We start from the raw sequence: 20,482 nt of genomic DNA, 5'->3' as shown, positions 1-20,482 counted from the left end.
GCCTGTAATCCCAGCACTTTGGGAGGCCAAGGCAGGCGGATCACTTGAAGTCAGGAGTTCGAGAGCTGCCTGGCCAACATGGTGAAACCCTGTCTCTACAAAAATTGAACCCAGGAGGTGGAGATTGCAGTGAGCCCAGATCGCGCCACTACACCCCAGCCTGGGAGACAGAGACTCCGTCTCAAAAAAAAAAAAAAAAGGAAATCAACAAGGAAGAATCCCACTCCCACCCCCACCCCAAACTAAACCTAAGCCTTAAGGAACTGAGGGCAGATGACTCAGAATGTTGGACTACCAGATAACATGCTGGGTCTGTTCTATAAGAACAGCTACGCCCTGGGAGAAAGGTTGAGGCCTAGGTTAAAACCTCTCGCTGACCTAGCGTGGCCTGGGGCTCCTCAGGCTGGACCTGCAGGCAGTGTTGAGGGAGACACCCAGAGTAGCAGCAACCCTTCCCCATCCCATGAAGGTGAAATGAGAAGGAAAAGGGACTCTCCTCAACCCTCCCTGCCCCTGCCGCATCCTACCCCATCCAACCCCAGCTTCTGCCATGCTCTGCATAGCATTCATTCTTCGCTTACTCAAAAATCAGTTCAAAGGAAAGACTCTACTTCATATCTGCTGGGGTGGAGAGAGGGGTGATAGCTTCCTAATTGCCATGTTGCAATTTGCCAGTCGGTGCAGGCCGCCTGTTGCCGCCTGCCCTGTATTAAATACCTTCTCCCTGATTACAGCCCATGGGGCACGATTAGCTACCTTCAGAGAACAAAGTCTACTTTCATTAGAAATGGGACTCGGCACGCACAGCAGAGCTGCACTGTGAACCCTCTGAACAGCTGAGCAGAGTGTAGACAGAGATAGGTGTAAGGCATGATCTGTACCAGAAGCTGGCTGAGCAGTGTCCTTTAATAAAAGGACAAAAAATTTGCCAAGCATCACTCTTTAACCAGGAGGTGGGACTTATACCTGCTCCCTTTTGTGGGTACGCATATTTGATCAGGGGCTTCCACCGTGGTGGAAGATTGCTGTTGCTAGAGACAGAGTGGTATGAGAGAGAAATTTCTTCAGAATCCTGCTGCTCCCCAATATACTATCTTACTGTTCCCAGCAAGCACCCATAGGAGCAACAGCAAAAAGTTTCCAGCCCAAGAGCCAAAGATGCCGTCCCACTTCCCTTCTGCCATCCTTTCCGGGGTTCTGCCTAAAGCTCAGGCAAAGTCAGAGATGCAGAAGAGAAAAGGAGGTTCAGGCATCCATCCTTCTCCCAGCTGAGGCTGAGGCCATCCCTTCAATACCAGCCCAGGAGAGGGAGACAGGAATCCAGAGTGGATATGGTTCTTCGGCTTTTCCAACTTCAGCCTTCCCCACCAAACATCTCCAGCTCCCCACGTTCTGCACTACTATCTCACTCCACAACTCTCCTGATCCTGGAGCAGCTAGCTTGCCCTTGAGAGCAACTACCTCCCTACTCTCCACATCACCAGTACCTACTTTAGATAATTGTGGCCTCATCCGTTTATCTGGCTTCAGATAATTTCTGAACCTACTACGAAGCCTTTCTGCTCTCAGCTGTCAATGAATCAAGCAAGTGAGAGACCTTAAGGAGTCAATGAACACAACCTTCTGAATCAGGAAGGGCCCACACATTACCATGAAAATCATCCAAGCTCTTCTTCATAATTCAACCAAGCAAAGTCAAACGGAAGTTAGTAATCGCTACTGCTTTTAAAATGAAAGGAATACCCAGCCCTGTTTCAGAATACACCAGCTGTGTTGTATGCCACCTTAATTCCCTTGGAACCCAGCAGGGTATAAATAAATAATAATAAATACAAGCCCTTCCTAAAGCCCCTCATCAACCACTAAAACACAAATGTCTGATCACACAGGGACTGGGGCCTCCCACTCAGGAACCGTCCTGATCTGTAAGTGCTGGATGTGGAGTCTCTGAACTCTGCAAGCCTGTGGGAAGCTGTGCCCCAGTGGGGGTCAGCTACACTCCCGCCACACAAGTCTGGCAGCTTCTCAAGCCTCTGAAATCCAGTCTCTGCCCCCAACTGATGTCTAAGGAACACAAATGGTCACCCTGCAAGGGTAAGCCCTCGAACCAGGTGACCTGGCCTCGGTCCTGGGGATTGCTCATGAAGATCCCCACCCCCTGCACCATTAATACAGCCCCTCTCCCATTGACTCCCCATGAATAGCAGTCCCCCAGAGCAGTGGGCTGATCCCACCAAAGCTGGGTTCGGCCTCTCCCACATCGTCTCCGGCATACCCCTCCTGCTTGCCACCAGCCCCCAGTTTCCGGCATGCAGCTGTTCCTGAGATACATGAGTAAAGCCTTCAGCAATCCCGGGCGCGTGGCAGGCAGGCAGCCAACAGCTCATAGGGTGGGGACTGGGCAGAGGTTCTGCTCTGGGCTGAAGACAAGGCTAGAAGATGTCAGTCTGTGCCCAGACCAGCCCTGCTGCCCCTCCAACAGCTATGCCCGCCACCCCTCTGGGCAAGTACAACCTCACCCTCTTGGGACAAGTTGCCTGCAGCCCTGACCTGGCCCCCTGCCTACTCTAAACCAAACAGATTGACAGGGTTTTGAAAGCCAAAAAGAGTGGGAATTATTCTGCCCCAAAGCAATCCTGAGGACTCAGAACAGTGCTGGTGACCTGTGAGAGCCCACCTGGCTCCCACCTGAGCAAACACTTCCAAGTCTATCCACCCGGCCTCACATCCAGATAAACACTTCACAGGAACAAGGGGCTAAAGAGCCAGGCAAAACAACCCCTCCCTGCAAAAAAAGAGGGCAAGAAATCCCCAAGCTCATAGCCTGCATTTGACATTAGACCCCATGCCCTCTCCGAAGAAAGGCCAAAGTGAAGGACTGGCCCTCAACCAGGCCTCAACTCCAGGCCCTTTTGCTTTCCAGGTCAGAGCCAAGTCAAGAAAGCCTCCAGCTTGTTAACTCCCCATCTGGGGTCCCTAAACATCTCTGCATTACTGCTAGTCCTCATGAATAATATATAGTACTATAAATGTTTATTTGTACATAGTACACTCACATATAATACATTATAAGCTCAATCCACATGCATATAAACAGGTATTGTTTATTCCTTAATCCACTATCATACATTCACTATTATTAATTATACAATAAAATTCATTTCCACACAGATATTGATCAGTACTATAAATCCTTAATATTGCATAGTACATATATTCATTTATCGGACATAGTGCATTTTCATCAAGATATTTCTCATCAGGCTAGGCACAGTGGCTCATACCTGTAATCCCAACACTTTGGGAGGCCAAGGCGGGCAGATCACCTGAGGTCGGGAGTTCGAGACCAGCCTGACCAACATGGAGAAACCTCCTCTCTACTAAAAATACAAAATGAGCCGGGCGTGGTGGTGCATGCCTGTAATCCCAGCTACTCGGGAGGCTGAGGTAAGAGAATCGCTTAAACCTGGGAGGCCGAGGTTGCAGTGAGCCGAGATCGTGCCATTGCACTCCAGCCTGGGCAACAAGAGCGAAACTCTGTCTCAAAAAAAACAAAGAAAAAGATATTTCTCATCAACATGGATATCCCCTACCAACTTTGGTCTCTTAATCTATCAGCCTCCGAGAAATCATCATGCCGCTCAGGAGTGCTACCCTCCTCGCTCCGGGCCCATAACACACCCTCTCCCATTTACAAACTCCCACCCAATGCTGGTAGGCTGCTGTCTTCTCTCGCCCAGCCCAAGGGGAACAGAATCCACTTAGGCGGCCTTCTGGTCTCAAGCTCCCCCTGTCCAGCCTCCCCAGCACCGCACTGCATCCAGAAGCCGGAGCCACAGTCTATCTAGAGTGACCTGTGTGGAACACCAGGAAACAACAGGCAATCAACTTTCTCATCATCTCCAGACCCGCCTCTCCTTCCCAAGCCTGGAGGGAGAAGGGACTGCGTGGGAGCTTCTCCACGCCAGGCTGCACTCACCCATCTCCCAGTCTGAGGCCAGGACCTTTTCTGAGCCCAGTGTGGAATCTGAAGCCAGGTCCTGCCCCCACTCTACTGAGGCGCCCTTCCCAGCTTTTCATGGCTAAAGTCCACCTGAAACTCCAGACGTGAAAAGAGATGGGGGGGACAGACTCCACCTCCCAGAGCAACGGTCACCAATGGGAGTGACATCTCACATGGGTCCCTGGTTTGGGGCCCCAGCATTCAGTTTAAGTAGCTTCACTCTTCTGCCCAGGGAATTCCCCAGAACCAGGCCAAGGTTTTCCTCTACCTCCCCAATCCTAAAGAGAACCTTGCAGCTGATCCTAACTTTTTATCCTAGGGTGAGAGTAACAGGGACACTATCCAACCTTCCCTTCTTGATAAAGGGAGGAAATGATCTGGTCTAGGAGAAAAGTCCGTTCCCACTCTAGTTCATGTCTCTGAGGCATGAGAAGCAGCAGCAGCAGCATGGTAATTGAGGGATCTTCTCAAACTCTGTGCTAAAAGCACAGATTCAACAGAAACTCGAACCAATTCTGTTTGAAGGGAGAAGTGAAGAGCATGCTGATGACTCAGGGGAGGGTGACGGTGAGGGGTGGTCAGTGGAGCCCAGCAGCAGGCTGGTGATGGGAAGGTGGCCGTGAAGGGGGCACATCCCCACCCACAGCAAAGGGAAACTGGGAAAATAGAGGGACCCAGTAGTAAGAACAAGAGAGCAGAGGAGATGGCGTGATATAAGCTAAGGAGGGAGGCAGCCAGGCTGCGGGGAGGAATGGAGGACAGAGGCCCTGCTGGTGGCACCCCAGGGCAGGTTAGCTGGCCGAAGTCAGACTCACAGGGTTAGTGTCTTCTCCCCAACCAGCCAGCTCTCCTGGTTAGTGCGGTTAGCGACAGACTCATGGCAGACGCCCTCCAGGCACTCCATATAAACAGATAGCTTGGTTTGTGAGCAGCCCAACTCCGGAGCTGCAGAGAGAAAGCAGAGGAATGGCAAGCTGCAGGATGCCCAAGGGGACACACTGCACACTGCACTCTCCTGACGGGAAGCACCGCAGACTTACCAACAGACCCTCAGGGGCTTTCTCCCATCCGGAAACCATGCCAGATGGAAGCCAAGCACTCCCCCTGCCAACCAGGGAGGCCAGCTTGCTGACCTCAGGCAAAAAGCCTCTCTGGTTGGTCAACAGAAAGAGAGGACGGCTGTTGGAGAAGGGGCTCAGCTCCTCTATCTCGCCTGTTCCCCAAACACTGCTGCCAGGCTGCACCAGGACTCTGAAAGCTAGGCTGTAAGAACAAAGCCACCCACAGCTGCAGCTGCAACCCATCCCGCACTGGTGCCAGCAGAGTCCATCCCACCACCTCCCACAGGCTCTGAGGGGCTGGGAGAGAAGCAGCCCAAGGATTAGAGGCTATGACAAGGGCTGTGTCGGAAAGCACAGTACAATGGGGCAGTGTGTGCCTGGCCTACAGCTGGGCCAGTCAACAGCACGGGCTGCACACTGCCACCTGGCCAGGGTGGCACTTCCCAGGGAGCCAGCCCCAGAGGAGCAACAGGGACTATTCCCCCCTCTCAGAACAGGCAACACGAGCAACAGAGCAAGAAGCTCTCCCATCAACAGCAGAAACAACTCTTCCATGAAGCCTCCAGACCACCCTGGGGGAAGTGACACCTCTAGCTCACAGACTGCAAGGCAAATGAGGCAAAAGCAGTGGCATTCCAGAGACCCCATAAGATGTGTCCCCTGGGGCGGGAGGACAGGACTACAATATATATATCCACACCCACTGATGCTTAGCAGAGGGTAAGATGCTGGCAGGGAAAAGACAAGAGAGGGGTCCTCTCTCCTGTTCTAGGAAGCCCTGCAGGCTCTCTGATGACTCAGGGCAAAAAAGGAAGAGTCACCACCCTGGCCACAGAGGTGGGCCTGGCCTTTTCCCAAGCCTAGGATCAAGATTCATGCAGACAGGAAACACTTCCAATAATTGCCTACACACTGGGCTCCCCATGTTGCTCTGACTACAGCCCACGAGCTCAAATAGGCCAAGTCCTGACTATGAAGATGAGACAACTGTCTAGAAAAAAGACAACAACTCTTCTGACAGGCCCTGACCCCTGCCCTAGACTGAGCACAGCCACTGACAGGTGACCTTCAGAATCCTCACCCCCAGGAAAACAAAAACACCAACTGGGTCTGGTGTGCTTTTAAAACAGCAGCAAGTGACATGGCTAATTCAAGGTTTCAGAAATCAGGGACTCTCACTGCACTAAAATAGGATTTGAGAAATCAGATAATTTTTCTCTTTTCCAAGGCAAAAATGAAATGAATGAAGGGGAGAGACACAAGTGAGATGGGAGTGCCAATGCCCACATCGCGGTTATATCCATCCTGATTCCCACTCAAGGACACTCCTGCCAATTTCATCTCAGAATAAAAAAATGTCCCTCAGAGACAGCCAGGGTGAGACCCTCTAGTAAAACTTCTCCATCCCTCCCAGGGAGCCAGCCCCAGAGGAACTCACTCAACTGGGAAGGAGGCTGTAAGCAGGCTCCTCAGCGGCTCTGACAGGGACTATTCCACTCCTTGGTCCTTGTTAAGTGAACAGAGAAAGCTGAAGAAGATTATGTATTAGTATTGAGTTTTGGTGAGGAATGTCTAGATGTATAAAAAAACTATTAGAGGCCAGGTGCAGTGGCTCATGCCTGTAATCCCAGCACTTTGGGAAGCCGAGGCAGGCGGATCACCTGAGGTCAGGAGTTCAAGACTGGCCTGGCCAACATGGTGAAACCCCCATCTCTACTAAAAATACAAAAAATTAGCTGGGCGTGTTGGCGGGCGCCTTTAATCCCAGCTACTTGGGAGGCTGAGGCAAGAGAATCGCTTGAACCTGGGAGGTGGAGGATGCAGTGAGCTGAGATCGCACCATTGTGCTCCAGCCTGGGCAACAAGAGCGAAACTCCATCTCAAAAAAAAAAAAAAAAAAAAAAACTATTAGAAGGGTACAAGATAAATGGCGAACAGTGGTTCCCTATCTTTGGGGAAACAAGTTAGGCAGGAACAATGGGAGAAGAAAGGGAGGATCTTCTTACTTTTTATTTTGTATACTTTTCTGTATGGTTAGTATTTTATACAAGGGACATGTTTATGGTGAAACCAACAGTTCCTAGGCAAATAGACAAAAACCCTGCATCTACACTGTGCTTTACCATTCCAGAAGCTCTTTCCCTTCCATGATATTTCCTTTGATGCTTATGGTCCAGTGAGGCACAAAGAATAGGGAGCTCTCCCATTGTGAAGGTCAGAAAGGACAAGTGATTTGCCCAAGATGACAAGCAGAAGTGGGACAGAACCCAGTTCCCCTGTCTCCAATACCAGTGCAAAGCCTAGAAAGCTCTTTTCCAGGAAGCCACAGGAAAACCAGGACAAGTCTGCCCTAATATCAAGACCCTCAAAGACTTCTGAGATTCAATTCCCTACTTGGGCTACCCGTGAAGGTATAAAGAGGCCAGCCACCACTTGGTACCCAAAATGATAAGCAGAGTTTTATCCTATTGGTTAGCTGAGTAGAAGTCCAGGGTTTTGGTGTCTAGGATGGCTTCTCCGTAGGCGGATCCTCCTCTCAAGGGATGAGTGTTGAGTTCCCCACCACAGCACAGAAGCTTCTCACAAAGAGGGGCCATGTCCTTTATAAATTCTAAATGTCACCTAGCACACAATTGGCACAAGATAGTAACTAACAAAGAAGATGTCCCACCCTTCTACTCAGGACCAGTCAAGGAGACTTAGTCCCCTTGAAGCCTAAGATATCCAACACAATCCAGTCTGGCTGGCTCGCTCAACCCCCTCTCTGCTTAACATAAAATGCAGTTTATTACTTCCCACAAGTTGCCATCTACAAAGATATGCCACAATGCAATGCACATTCTCACACCCAGGGACAAGGGAGAGAACCCAGGGAAAACTCCTTCAGTCCATTTTTAGCTATTGGTTTCATCCTTTTGATTTATCTGGGCATTAACAAGGTTGTATTAAGCTCTGGCTGTGAGCACTGAGCACGCCTAGATGGGACTAGAGATAGGACCAGAAAAGCAAGCAGGTTACAGTGGGCAATAGAAAGGGCAGCATAAAGAATTACAAAGGAGCAGCCAGCAGCCAAAGACCTTTCTAGGGATGCTAATTAGGCAAAAAAAAAGCTACTGGAGCTGGGCGTGATGGCTAACACCTGTAATCCCAGCACTTTGGGAGGCTGAGGCTGGTGGATCACCTGAGGTCAGGAGTTTGAGACCAGCCTGACCAACAAGGTGAAACCCCATCTCTACTAAAAATACAAAAATTAGCCGGGCATGGTGGCAGGCACCTGTAGTCCCAGCTACTCGGGAGGCTGGGACGGGAGAATTGCTTAAACCCAGGAGGCAGAGGTTGCAGTGAGCCGGGATCGTGCCGCTGCACTCCCAACTGGGCGACAGAGCAAGACTCCATCTCAAAAAAAAAAAAAAAAAGCTACTGGAAAGCTACTGGTATGTACTCACCTCCTCCTTTAACCCCCTTTCTGATTGCTTAGGGATGTGTTATTAGAACATAAACCGGCTGGCCGAGCATGGTGGTTCACGCCTGTAATCCCTGCACTTTGGGAGGCCGAGGTGGGCGGATCACCTAAGGTCAGGAGTTCCAGACTAGCCTGGCCAAAATGGCGAAACCCCATCTCTACTAAAAATACAAAAGTTAGCTGGGCGTGGTGGCACATGCCTGTAGTCCCAGCTACTCGGGAGGCTGAGCATTGCTTGAACCCAGGAGGCGGAGGTTGCAGTGAGCCAAGATCGCGCCACTGCACTCCACCCTGGGCGACAGAGCAAGACTCTGTCTCAAAAAAAGAAAAAAAAAAACATAAAAAGGCTAAAAGGGAGACAGCTGAAGCCAAGCACCTGGACGATGATTTAACCACATGAATGCAATCCTGGAAAATAATTAGTAATGCTATTGTTAACACTATCACTTTTTGTTTATGCAGGACCTTCCTTTCTAAGGGTGCAAAAGGTTTTGCCAGATAGATTCCATCTTCTTTAATCCAACCAAGGAAGGACTGGGTTGGGTCACACAGTAACCAACATTGCTCAGCACTTACTCTATAGTGCCTAAATGCTTGGCCTTCAGTAAAAAAGCTTGCCCCTAAGAAGATTCAGAGACAGAAATCTTACTCCTAGTGGGGGAGAGACAGGTTAACAGTCACTTCCAGTACAGTGTGGTTGAGTGCTTTGAGAGCACAGAGGAGAGGCACCTAGCTGGGACAAGGGTTTAAGGACCAGACAAGGCTGCCATCCAGAGAACTCAGATATATCGTCCTCATCTGATTGTAAACTCACACTGGAGTATCCCTGGCATTACACACTTAATTCTGGAAAGAAATTCATTTGGTGTTTGTTAGGAATTGGGGCTCTAAGGACTACCCCCATCAACTACACTAGAAACAAAAAAGCAAAGAATGGATCATGATGCAGCTATCAGCCCCATTTGTGGGAAGCATCCAAGTTAAGCCTGTTCTGTGGCACAGGAAGACCATTAAAGCCCTAAGAAAAGTGGGGCCAAGAAGTCTGGCTTCCTCAATGCCTGGATGTGTTCCATCAGTTTCACCCATTTTTCAGTCCATAAAATATGGGGAAACATGGATATTGAAACTCTCCATCCAGTCATCCACTGTGAACAGCCTTCTGTCTATCCCCAGCCTTAATTACATTACGAATCCACCACCACCAACCTCACCAGAACTGGAGAAGGCCAGCATATCATGATCACCAAAGGAGTCATCACAAAACAAGAGATGGGGAGGCCGGGCGTGGTGGTTCACGCCTGTAATCCCGGCACTTTGGGAGGCCCAGGTGGGTGGATCACCTGAGGCTAGGAATTCAAGACCAGCCTGGACAACATGGTAAAACCCCACCTCCACTAAAAACACAAAAAAATTAGCCAGGCACAGTGGCAGGCACCTGTAATCCCAGCTACTCAGGAGGCCGAGGCAGGAGAACTGCTTGAACCCAGGAGGTGGAGGTTGCAGTGAGCTGAGATCGTGCCACTGCACTCCAGCCTGGATGACAGAGCAAGACTCCGTCTCGGGAAAAACAAACAAACAAACAAACAAGAGATGGGGAGAAACACCAACAATCTCTGCACAGGCTGCTCATTGACGATGCTCCTAATCTCATCTTTTTTACTGCTTCATCACAAGAAAGGAGATTCAGTTTTACTCCCACCTCAAAATGCTCCTGGCTACCAGGCAGAAATCAAAAGGCTTATTTTAGATTTAATAGAACAAAGCCTTTTCCTATTTGCAGAGCTCCAAAATGGGAAATTTATTCATTCAACAAATATTTACCAAGTTCCTTTATTTATTTACATATTTTTTTGAGATGAAGTCTCGCTCTTGTGCCCCAGGCAGGAGTGCAGTGGCACGATCTCAGCTCACTGTAACCTCCACCTCCCAGGTTCAAGTGATTCTCCTGCCTCAGCCTCCTGAGTAGCTGGGATTACAGGCGCCTGCCACCATGCCCGGCTAATTTTTGTATTTTTAATAGAGACAGAGCTTCACCATGGTGGCCAGGCTGGTCTCGAACTCCTGACCTCAGGTGATCCACCCGCCTCAGCCTCCCAAAGTGCTGGGATTGACAGACGTGAGCCACCACGCCCAGCCCCAAGTGTCTTTTATATGCCAGGCACCATGCTATAAGCTATGAACTCATTACTCCTGCAAAAAAGATGTCACCCATATTTTATTTATTTTTTTGTTTTTAATTTTTTTAGAGATTGGGTCTGGCTCTGTCACCCATTCTGGAGTGCGGTGGTGCAATCATAGCTCTCTGCACCCTCAAACTCTGGGTTCACTTGATCCTCCCACCTCAGCCTCCTCCTGAGGGTTAGGACCACAGGCACAAGCCACCATACCCAGCTAAGTTTTGTATGTTTTTTGTAGAGACAAAGTCTCATTATGTTGCCCAGTCAGTCTGGCTTCAAACTCTTGGCCTCAAGTGATCCTCCTGCCTCAGCCTTCCAAAGTGCTGGGGTATTAGGAGTCAGCTACTACACCCAGCCAACCTCATTTTAGAGACCAAGATGAGACCAAGAATCCTACTGGTTAAGGAACTTCCCCAAAGTTGCACAGGTGGTGAGTGGCAGAATTAGGATTTAAACCAGGTCTGCCTAGCTCCACAATCAGATTCTTTCACACTATTCATTACCATTCCCACCAACTCCTCTCTACCACATGCTCTGCAAAGTCCCTTGTCTACAGGAGATCAGCCCAGTGAAAGAAACAGACAAGTAAACAGAGCCCTCACCAAACAACATGGTAAGTGCCAAAACAGAGGTTCAAAGAAAGTGCTGCAGGGGACCAAGAGGAGGAAAGAAAACCAGGGGAGGCTTCTCACTGGAGGTGACAAAGGAGCTGGGTCTTAGGGGATGGGCAGTTTCAGAGGCAGAGGTGAGCATTATGGACTGAGTGAAGTACACGGGCAAAGAAGATGAAACTAAATGGATGCCCATGACAGGTTTGGGAGCAGTGAGAAATTTGGGAGCAATGAAGCACAGGACAGATGAGGTGGAGTAGCAGCAACTCAGGCTAATGGTCTGGGTCTGGATCCCAGTATAAGGAGCCTTTTGGCATGCCAAGCCAGACAGTGTGAGCTTTAAGTAAGGAAGAACCCATGGCATTTCTAAGGGAAGACTTTTTTTTTTTTTTTTGAGATTGAGTCTTGCTCTGTTGCCCAGGCTGGAGTGCAATGGCGTGATCTTGGTTCACTGCAACCTCCACCTCCTGGGTTCAAGTGATTCTCCTGCCTCAACCTCCTGAATAGCTGGGATTGCAAGTGCGCACCACCACGCCCAGCTAATTTTTGTATTTTTAGTAGAGACGGGGTTTCACCATGTTCATCAGGCTGGTCTCGAACTCCTGACCCCGTGATCCGCCTACCTCAGCCTCCCAAAGTGCTGGGATTGCAGGCGTGAGCCACCACGCCCAGCCAGGAAGACTATTTTATAGGCAAATAATTTTGACAGCACCATGGAAGATAGACTGGCATGAGAAGAGACTGCTCACCACATTTTATTCATTCTACATGCACCACAGCATCATAAGCACCTATTATGGCCCAGCACTGTCCTAAATGCTACAAACACAGTAGTGAATAAGACATAGTCTCTGTTCTCAGGGCACTTAGTCTTAGGAGAATCAGACAAGTAAACAGGCAATTATGACACAGCATAAGTATCGGACAGAAGCACAGAAGAAGGGCACTCAAGGGGGCAGGGGTGAAATCCTAAAGGAAGTGACACTTAAACTGAGACCTGAAGGACAAAAGTGTAGGCAAAGGAGTAGCACCAGTGTATGCAAAGATCTAGAGGCTAGAATGAGGTCAGTTCGGAGAGCTATTTAAGAGCCTGAATCCAGGTGAGAAATGAAGGTTCCTTCACCCAGAGGTCCTTGGCATTCAAAATATGGTAGTGAGAAGGAAGTGAAGGGATTGGCTTCATAAATATCTGAATAAGGGGCACCCTGAGAATTGATTTACACAACAAAGAAAACAATAAAGGGGAAGAATCACCTAAAAATCCATCATCCTTCACCTTGCAACTCCATAGTTTACTAAAATGTGACCCGAATCCAGAAAATTTGAGGACTTCTACCAAAGTACAAAGGTATACTCTTTAGAGATAACACGTTTCAGCACGCTGACTGCCACGCAATGCAAGATAAAGTACACTATCCTAAGATATATGGCTCCTGAGTTCATGGAGTGGGGAGCAATATGTCTGACAGATACTGTCTGCTTCTCAAAATCACATGTGCCAAACAAATAGGAAAGGTCATCAGAGGGCCAAAGCAGAGTTCCCAGGGAAAGCCCAAAGTCCTGAGCCCTCAATTCCCCTGAAATCTAATTAGATGGCAGACACGTGCCTACTTCAATGGTAGGGTAGAGAGTCATTTGTTGAAGAAAAAGAAGGGCCCTGAGGGTGTGTTAAATAGACAGGACATGACTCAGAAGGAGGAGGAGAGTGAGTCTTAAATACAGGGCAAAGGAAAGCTAGTCAATCAAACCTTGGGCACACCTCTGCCTCAAGGCTACACTGGGCCTCCTGCCTGGCTAAAGGGAGAGACTGAGCACCGCTGCCAGGGCCTTCTTCAAACAACATAGGCGTCAGCAGCACATTTGTTTTCCATTTTCCCATTCAGCTGAGGGGAGGGAGCTATTTAAAATGCCATTTCTTTTTTTTTTTTTTTCTATGTAGTTTGCTACTTCCTATTTTTATTATTTATTGTTTCAAATTTTATTAATTTTATTCAGGAAAGACACTAACTGTTAAGTTTTTTTGGGGGGGGATGATATCTTGCTATTTTTTAAAAATTATATCCAGACTATGAATTTAATATTTACTATGGCTAATCAACTGCTCATGTCAGTAATCAAAGTCAGAAATGAGCCTTATAAGTACATCTACAGTAATAAACACACACACCCCTTTAAGGTGTGCTCGGTGTAGATTCTAATGTCAGTCTGCCCATTCAACCCAGGCCCAAGGTTGCATCACATCACCAAGTTGAATCATGAAGACAGCCCAGATTTGACTGACATGGCACAGCAGACTCCCTCACCACAGCCCATGCATCAGTTACTATTTCTGAGAGGAAGGAGAGGGTTTGTGATGAAAAACTCAGCCCCTAAACATTTTTTTAAATAATCAAAAAAATTTCTACTACAATATGGATATACATTTAACCATCTTGACAGACAAACATGAACCAGGATATAGTCAAACAAACGAGAGATACAAATTGCCACTACGCATATTTAAGTTAACTTGATACCAACCTAAAGAAAAAAAAAGCTCAATTGCTGAAACTAGATTGCCTAGGGTCAAATCCCAGCTCTGTCACTTACTAGCTGGGTGATCTTAAGCAAATTACTTAACCACTCTGCCTCCATTTTCTCATCTGTAAGACAGGGATAATAAGTTATCTACTTCATATGATTATGAAAATTAAATTAATTGGCCGGGCACGGTGGCTCACACCTGTAATCCCAGCACTTTGGGAGGCAGAAGTAGGCAGATCGCCTGAGGTCAGGAGTTCGACACCAGCATGACCAATGCGGTGAAACCCCCGTTTCTACTAAAAATACAAAAATTAGCCAGGCATGGTTGTGGGCACCTGTAATCCCAGCTACCTGGGAGGCTGAGGCAGGAGAATCACTTCAACCTGGGAGGCGGCGGTTGCAGTGAGGAGAGCACCATTGCACTCCGGCCTGGGCGACAAGAACGAGACTTCGTCTCAAAAAAAAGTCAAAAATTAAATTAGTTAATACATGAAAAGCCCTTACAACAGTCCTAGGCACAGAATGTGCTCAATAAGCACCATTATTGTTATTATCATCATCATTACTCAACTGCAAAGATAATTGTATAGCCTCACAGCTTCAAACAGGAAATCACTGGCATTTTAACATTGCCTTAAATAGCCTAATGAGGATATTCTCACGACAAAAAAATCTGTATTATCCAAAAGCTCTGCTTCATCTCTTTAACATCAGGCTAGCAGCCCAAACCAATGCAGATGCTATCTATATAAAGAGACAGCAGGTTCAACCATGAAACAGAAATTAGTGCTGAGATCTGACTAGTATAACTAAAACTTACTGTCAGGCACTGAGTAAGCATATTAATGTATTAACTAATTTACCTTCACAACAACCCTATGCGATAGATATTCTTACTACCCACATTTGATCGATAAGAAAACTGAGGCATACAAAGCTATGCAATTAATAAAGGTCACAGAGCTACAAATGGCAAAGTCAAACAAACTTTTTCGGAGACGCTTTTTTTTTTTTGAGATGGAGTCTCACTCTGTCACCTGGCTGGAGTGCAGTGGTGCAATCTCAGCTCACTGCAACCTCCACCACCCGGGTTCAAGCGATTCTCCTGCCCTCAGCCTCCTGAGTAGCTGGGACTACAGGCACGTGCCACCACGCCCAGCCAATTTTTGTATTTTTAGTAGAGATGGGGTTTCACCTTGTTGGCCAGGATGGTCTCGATCTCTTGACCTTGTGATCCACCTGCCTCGGCCTCCCAAAATGCTAGAATTACAGGAGTGAGCCACTGCACCCGGCCAGTGCTTTTTTTGTTGTTTCTTGGAGACTGCATCTCCTACGTTGCCCAGGCTGGAGTACAATGGGTATTCACAGGTGCCATCATAGTGCACTGCAGCCTCAAACTCCTGGCCTCAAGTGCTCCTCCCATTTCAGTATCCCAAGTAGCTGGGACTACAGGTATGTGCCACTAGGCCGGGCTCAGAGTCAGTGCTATTAACTGTTATGTGTGTTCACCACACTACCCTTGGGTAATTACAATTACAATTTGAAAGGGGGCACAAATTGTCCTCAGAAAAAGGAGGTTCTCAACCTTCAGAAACAGAGTCACAGCTACATATCATCAGTTCTTCAGATACCTAAAGGTACTGAAGCTGACCCAGTAACAGTGACTGGGGTTGTTCTGTTTGGAGTAAGCCTTTAATTGGGGGGACAGGTAGAGAGCAGACAGTTAATGAAGAGTTCTAGATCAAACCATCCTAGTCCACCATGAAGCGATGCTGATCCTGAAGCAGGCTTCAATAAGAAGGCTACTCCCAACTCGGGCTAGGGCAAAACACTCACCAAAGGAAGTGAAGGCCACGTTCACTGTGTTCTCTGGCTCCAGTCCCTTTCCTTTCTCTCCAACACCAAATCCACTACCTCTCAGGCCATGCTTAGTTTGGTTAGTGAGACTGATATTTTTCAAAAGTGGTTTGATGAGAAGATTACAAAGGAGAGAAAAAAACTACCAGAAAAGAAAAGAGCAAGTTCCATGATCCTTTCTTTCCATCACCACACTTGTCCAACTGTAAAGTAGCTCTCAAATATTAGGGGTCTCAAGGGTAGGGAGTGCGGTGCTAAACATTCCCAGAGCTTTAACATCAGTCCACTTGATCTCTTACCAGAAACTGATCTACATTTTTTCTCCCTAATCCCAACCTGCCTTTCCCTCACCTCTGATACCCCGACCAAAATCCACATCCCCAGAGGAACACTAATGAGCCCTTCTTACCAAAAGAGCAAAAGTAGACACGCAGCGAGAATGAATTCAGGAGTCGGTGACAGCAGGTACCTAAATGGTCAATGAACACGATCAGAATTTGTTTTCTCGTGACTCCCCACTATCTGTCACCCACAAATCTCCACTTCCAGGCAGGACGCCGAAGTGAAGATGTGATGGGGATATTGAAGCAGAAACAATGAGCATGTAGGAAACTGCTTGTGACAGGGATGTGTTAAAATCCTTCAGCCTGGTCTCTAGGCCTCTGTCCAGGTTTACTTGCATAGGTGAAGGCACACAAGGCTTAATTCTATACCAACTCTCAAAAGTCAGCCTGCAATCTACGCCAAACACTAACTTAAGGACCTCAGACAAAGGACAAACTCTATAAAAGTGAGCCCTTCTCAGACCAAATGTTTCTTGGCATCACTCTAAGCCTATGCATCCTCCTCCCAGGGAGCATTCCAGCCAGAAACCTGTCACTGGAAGCCACCTTACCCGCTCTGGGGTTGGATTGGGGCAAGTCGCTATCTCTTCTTTCCAAGTAGGCACTGTAATTTCTTCCAGTCCCTGGGGCACCTGAATCTTCAGCTGAAATTGGGGCAGATGCTGCTACAGCTGTGGAAAGGCTGATCTAAGCCTAGAAGAGGATCATTTGACTGGCTTTAGTTCCCTCCTTAGCAGATCTGCCCGGCATCCTCCAGATCTCTCTTCCTCACTCTCCCACTCTACTAGAAAGATCCCTTTCCCCTCTGGCCGGCCAGATACAGTCGGGCCTCTATCTCACGCTCCAGGCTTCTTTATTCGCCGCTAACAAATTTTCCTCCAACTTGTGACCCTGCTTCTCCAGGGCCTACACAACACCTACTTCTGGCTGCCCCGCCCCCAAATCCCCCTCCCCTAGGGCTGCCACTGGACCCTAGGGCCCCGGTCCGCCCCAGCTCCTTTTTTTCCTCTCCGCCTCAGACCTTACTCCATTCCATCTCCTCTTTTCAACCCTGGAGCCAGGACCCCCTTCGCCCCTACTACAGGCTAGGGCCCCCGCAATCCCCTGCAACTCTGGCTTCCCCGCCCGACTACTCCAACCCCACAACAAACTTTCCGCCGCTGCCAGCTGCGTTCAGGCCGCCATCTTGCCGCGGGGCAAGCCGGGTAGTGGCCAGGGCCGCGGGAATCCCCACGCACTTGGCGTGTCGCGTCATCTGAGGCGGGGCCATGGGGGCGGGGCCTCGGGTTGGGGAAGTGGGACACTAGGTAGGTGATGGCGAAAAATGGGGCTTTCCTGAAAGCAGGGATTGGAGGACTGACCACAGAAGGAAGGAGGTGTCGAGCAGGGCAATAGCGGGAAGCGGGGAAAGACTCCAGTACTGAAAGACAAAAAAAAAGAATAGGGGAACACATCTCAAAGATACAGTGGGAGAGAGAATCGTGCTACTGGTTCCCCGTCATCCAAAGAATAAAACCAGCTTTTCAGTTTGGCATTCAAAGATCCGCATGATCCAGCCTCTTCCACCTTCATCAGCCTCATTTTTTGCCTCTCCCGGGGACTTCAGGTTCCCAAATTGTCCTTTGTTTTCAGGACATCGGGCCTCAAGATGTCTAATCTCTCTCCTCCTCCCTTGCATCATCAAGTCCTCCTATTCCTTCAAACCGTCAGCTAAAATGTCACCTCCTCCAGAAAGACTTCCCTTTAGTGCTCCTTTTGCTGGGCATCACTAGCAACTCTTACATAGCTTTATTGTAGCTGTCCCGTGCAGTGTAATTATTTATTTACATGTTATATCACTTTTGCCCTGCTGCTTCTTCAGGGCAAAAACTATGTTTGATTGCATCTTCATACTCCCTAGCAGGTGCTTGGCACACAATAATTGCCTAATGAATAAATGGCATGTTTTCCTCCGATGCATTAAGCATATTTCTGCCTCAAGGTCTCTAAATTTGCTATTCCCCATACCTGGAATGTTCTTCCTCCAAATATTGACTCTCATTTGTGTCTTTGCTCAAGTGTCATCACTTTAGAGAAGGCTTCCTTGGCCACTCAATCTAAATCAGCATCCCTATTCTCCTTTACCCTGCTTTAATGTTTTCATTCATAGTACTTATCATTATCTGACATTATATTAAATATTTATTGTTTATTGATCGTCTCCCCACTACAAACCAAACTCCAGAGGTCTGGGATGTTTTCTTGCTCATCACAGCATCCCCAGTGTCTAAAACAATGCCTGGCATAGTAGGTATTCAATAGATTTTTTTTATTCTGTCTGTTTAGTTAATTAATTAATTTTTGATACAGGGTCTCACTCTGTTGCCCAGGCTGGAGTGTAGTGGTGCGATCTCGGCTCACTGCAACCTCCACCTCCTGGGTTCAAGTGATTCTTCCACCTCAGTTTCCTGTGTAGCTGGGATTACAGGCGCATGCCACCACACCCAGCTAATTTTTTGTATTTTTAGTAGAGACAGGAGTTCCACCATTCCACCATGTTGGCCAGGCTGGTCTCGAACTCCTGACCTCAAGTGATCCACCTGCCTCGGCCTCCCAAAGTGCTGAGATTACAGGTGTGAGCCACTGCACCGGCCAGTAAATATTTATTGAATGAATAAATGGTATAGAGGTGAGTGATTGACAGATTTTGGAATATACTGGTGGAGAAGAGGGGTTGAAAATACTATAAAATAAGAAAATGCACAGACGGAAGTTACATGACCCCAAGGCCCCACTTAGCCCTATCAGGAATAGTAGCAAAGACAAGCCCCAGACTCAGCAAAGGAGAGAGTGAGATGAGAATCAGGTGGAATTCTGGAGCTGGGTCCTCAGGGAGCACAGCCATCCTAGGAAAGCCCCAGGGCACCGAGCAGGCCAGGCAGAGGAAATGAGGAAGGCTGGGGGCCAGGAGTCTCCTCAGACCTAAAGACATCATCCACCCCGAGCCCACGCCTCTCTTGGCCAGATGGTTCCGGAGAAGCATCTGTCCCTCCATAAATTATCCAGGGCCCCCTCCAGCCTATCCTCTCTGGTGACAGCCGGAACAATTGTCCAGGAATTCCATCTGCTCCCCTGTCCCTCTCCCCTCCACAGCTCATCAACATTTCAGAGCAGCAAGGTATCCCATTTCCCTGGGCCTAGGGATGGAGCTGGGTCTGCCCCTTGGTGAAGCTGATCTCAAGTACCCACCCCCCCATCAACTCACACACACAAAAACCTCAGCAGAGGCTCCTAGATCCCCAGAGGGAGAGGTCGGCCATTTTTATTTCCCATCCCATCCATGCCTTTCTATCCTATACATCTTTTTAAAAATTAATTTAATAAAATTACACTAAATAAACCAGCCTGGCCAACATAGTGAAACCCTCTCTCTACTAAAAATACAAAAATTAGTTGGGCATGGTGGCATGCACCTGTAGTCCCAGCTACTCAGGAGGCTGAGGCAAGAGAATTGCTCGAACCCGGAAGGCAGAGGTTGTGGTGAGCCAAGATCGTGCCACTGCGCTCCAGCCTGGGTGACAGAGCAAGACTCCATCTGGAAAAAAAAAAAAAAAAAAAAAAAAATGACTTTTGCTGTTTACCAAAAGGTATCTGGCTGAAGGAAGAAATTTAGGAAGCTGGTTTGCTTTTCTAAATAGATATAATTCCTAGATATCGTTTCAACCTTCCCAGAAATTGTTTTGGGGTTCACAAGGGGAGAAAGGCTGTTGTACTTTCAAATATAGATTTGAAAAGCAATTCAAGTTTATATTTTGAAACAAAGGAAGTATCAGTAAACATAAACATACTTTTGAAAAGAATGGGAATCACAGTCCTCTAGAGTTTATTATTATTATTATTATTTTATTATTTTTTTTTAAGATGGAGTTTCACTCTTGTTGCCCAGGCTGGAGTGCAATGGCATGATCTCGACTCATTGCAACCTCCACCTCCTGGGTTCAAGCGATTCTTCTGCCTCAGCCTCCCAAATAGCTGAGATTACAGGTGCCCACCACCATGCCCAGATAATTTTTGTATTTTAGTAGAGATGGGTTTTCACCATGTTGGTCAGGCTGGTCTGAAACTCCTGACCTCAGGTGATCCACCTGCCTCGGCCTCCCAAACTGCTGGGATTACAGGCATGAGCCACCGTGCCCAGCCTATTATTATTATTATTATTATTTTTTGAAACAGAGTCTTGCTCTGTCGTCCAGGCTAGAGTGCAGTGGTGCGATCTCAGCTCATTGCAACCTCCGCCTCCCGGGTTCAAGCAATTCTCTGCCTCAGCCTCCCGAGTAGCTGAGATTACAGGTGCCTACCACCACGCCCAGCTAATTTTTGTATTTTTAGTAGAAACGGGGTTTCACCATCTTGGCCAGGCTGGTCTTGAACTCCTGACCTTGTGATCCACCTGCCTCGGCCTCC

General features: G+C 48.0%; 1 protein-coding gene across 15 annotated transcripts in view; it reads right to left on the bottom strand.

The window, feature by feature from the left end:
* TJAP1 (tight junction associated protein 1) overlaps positions 1-17,271 on the bottom strand; it is a 28,566-nt gene extending 11,295 nt beyond the window's left edge. For 2 of the 15 annotated variants that reach the window (XM_063666221.1, XM_054492013.2), the window contains exons 1-4: positions 17,191-17,269; positions 16,591-16,732; positions 16,105-16,164; positions 4,819-4,948 (exon numbers count right to left, since the gene is read on the bottom strand). The gene's annotated coding sequence lies outside the window, so the exon portion shown is untranslated. Of the gene's footprint in view, positions 1-4,818; positions 4,949-6,502; positions 6,588-16,104; positions 16,165-16,590 lie in introns of those variants that run through there. The other 13 variants (XM_054492018.2, XM_054492019.2, XM_054492015.2 and 10 more) reach the window with 9 other exon arrangements.
* Positions 17,272-20,482: the final 3,211 nt, after the last annotated feature.

Source organism: Pongo pygmaeus, chromosome 5 (assembly GCF_028885625.2).
Source record: "Pongo pygmaeus isolate AG05252 chromosome 5, NHGRI_mPonPyg2-v2.0_pri, whole genome shotgun sequence".
In the NCBI taxonomy this organism is placed as follows: domain Eukaryota; kingdom Metazoa; phylum Chordata; class Mammalia; order Primates; family Hominidae; genus Pongo; species Pongo pygmaeus.
The sequence above is the reverse complement of the archived record's forward strand: the minus strand, read 5'-3'. Positions and strand labels throughout refer to the sequence as shown.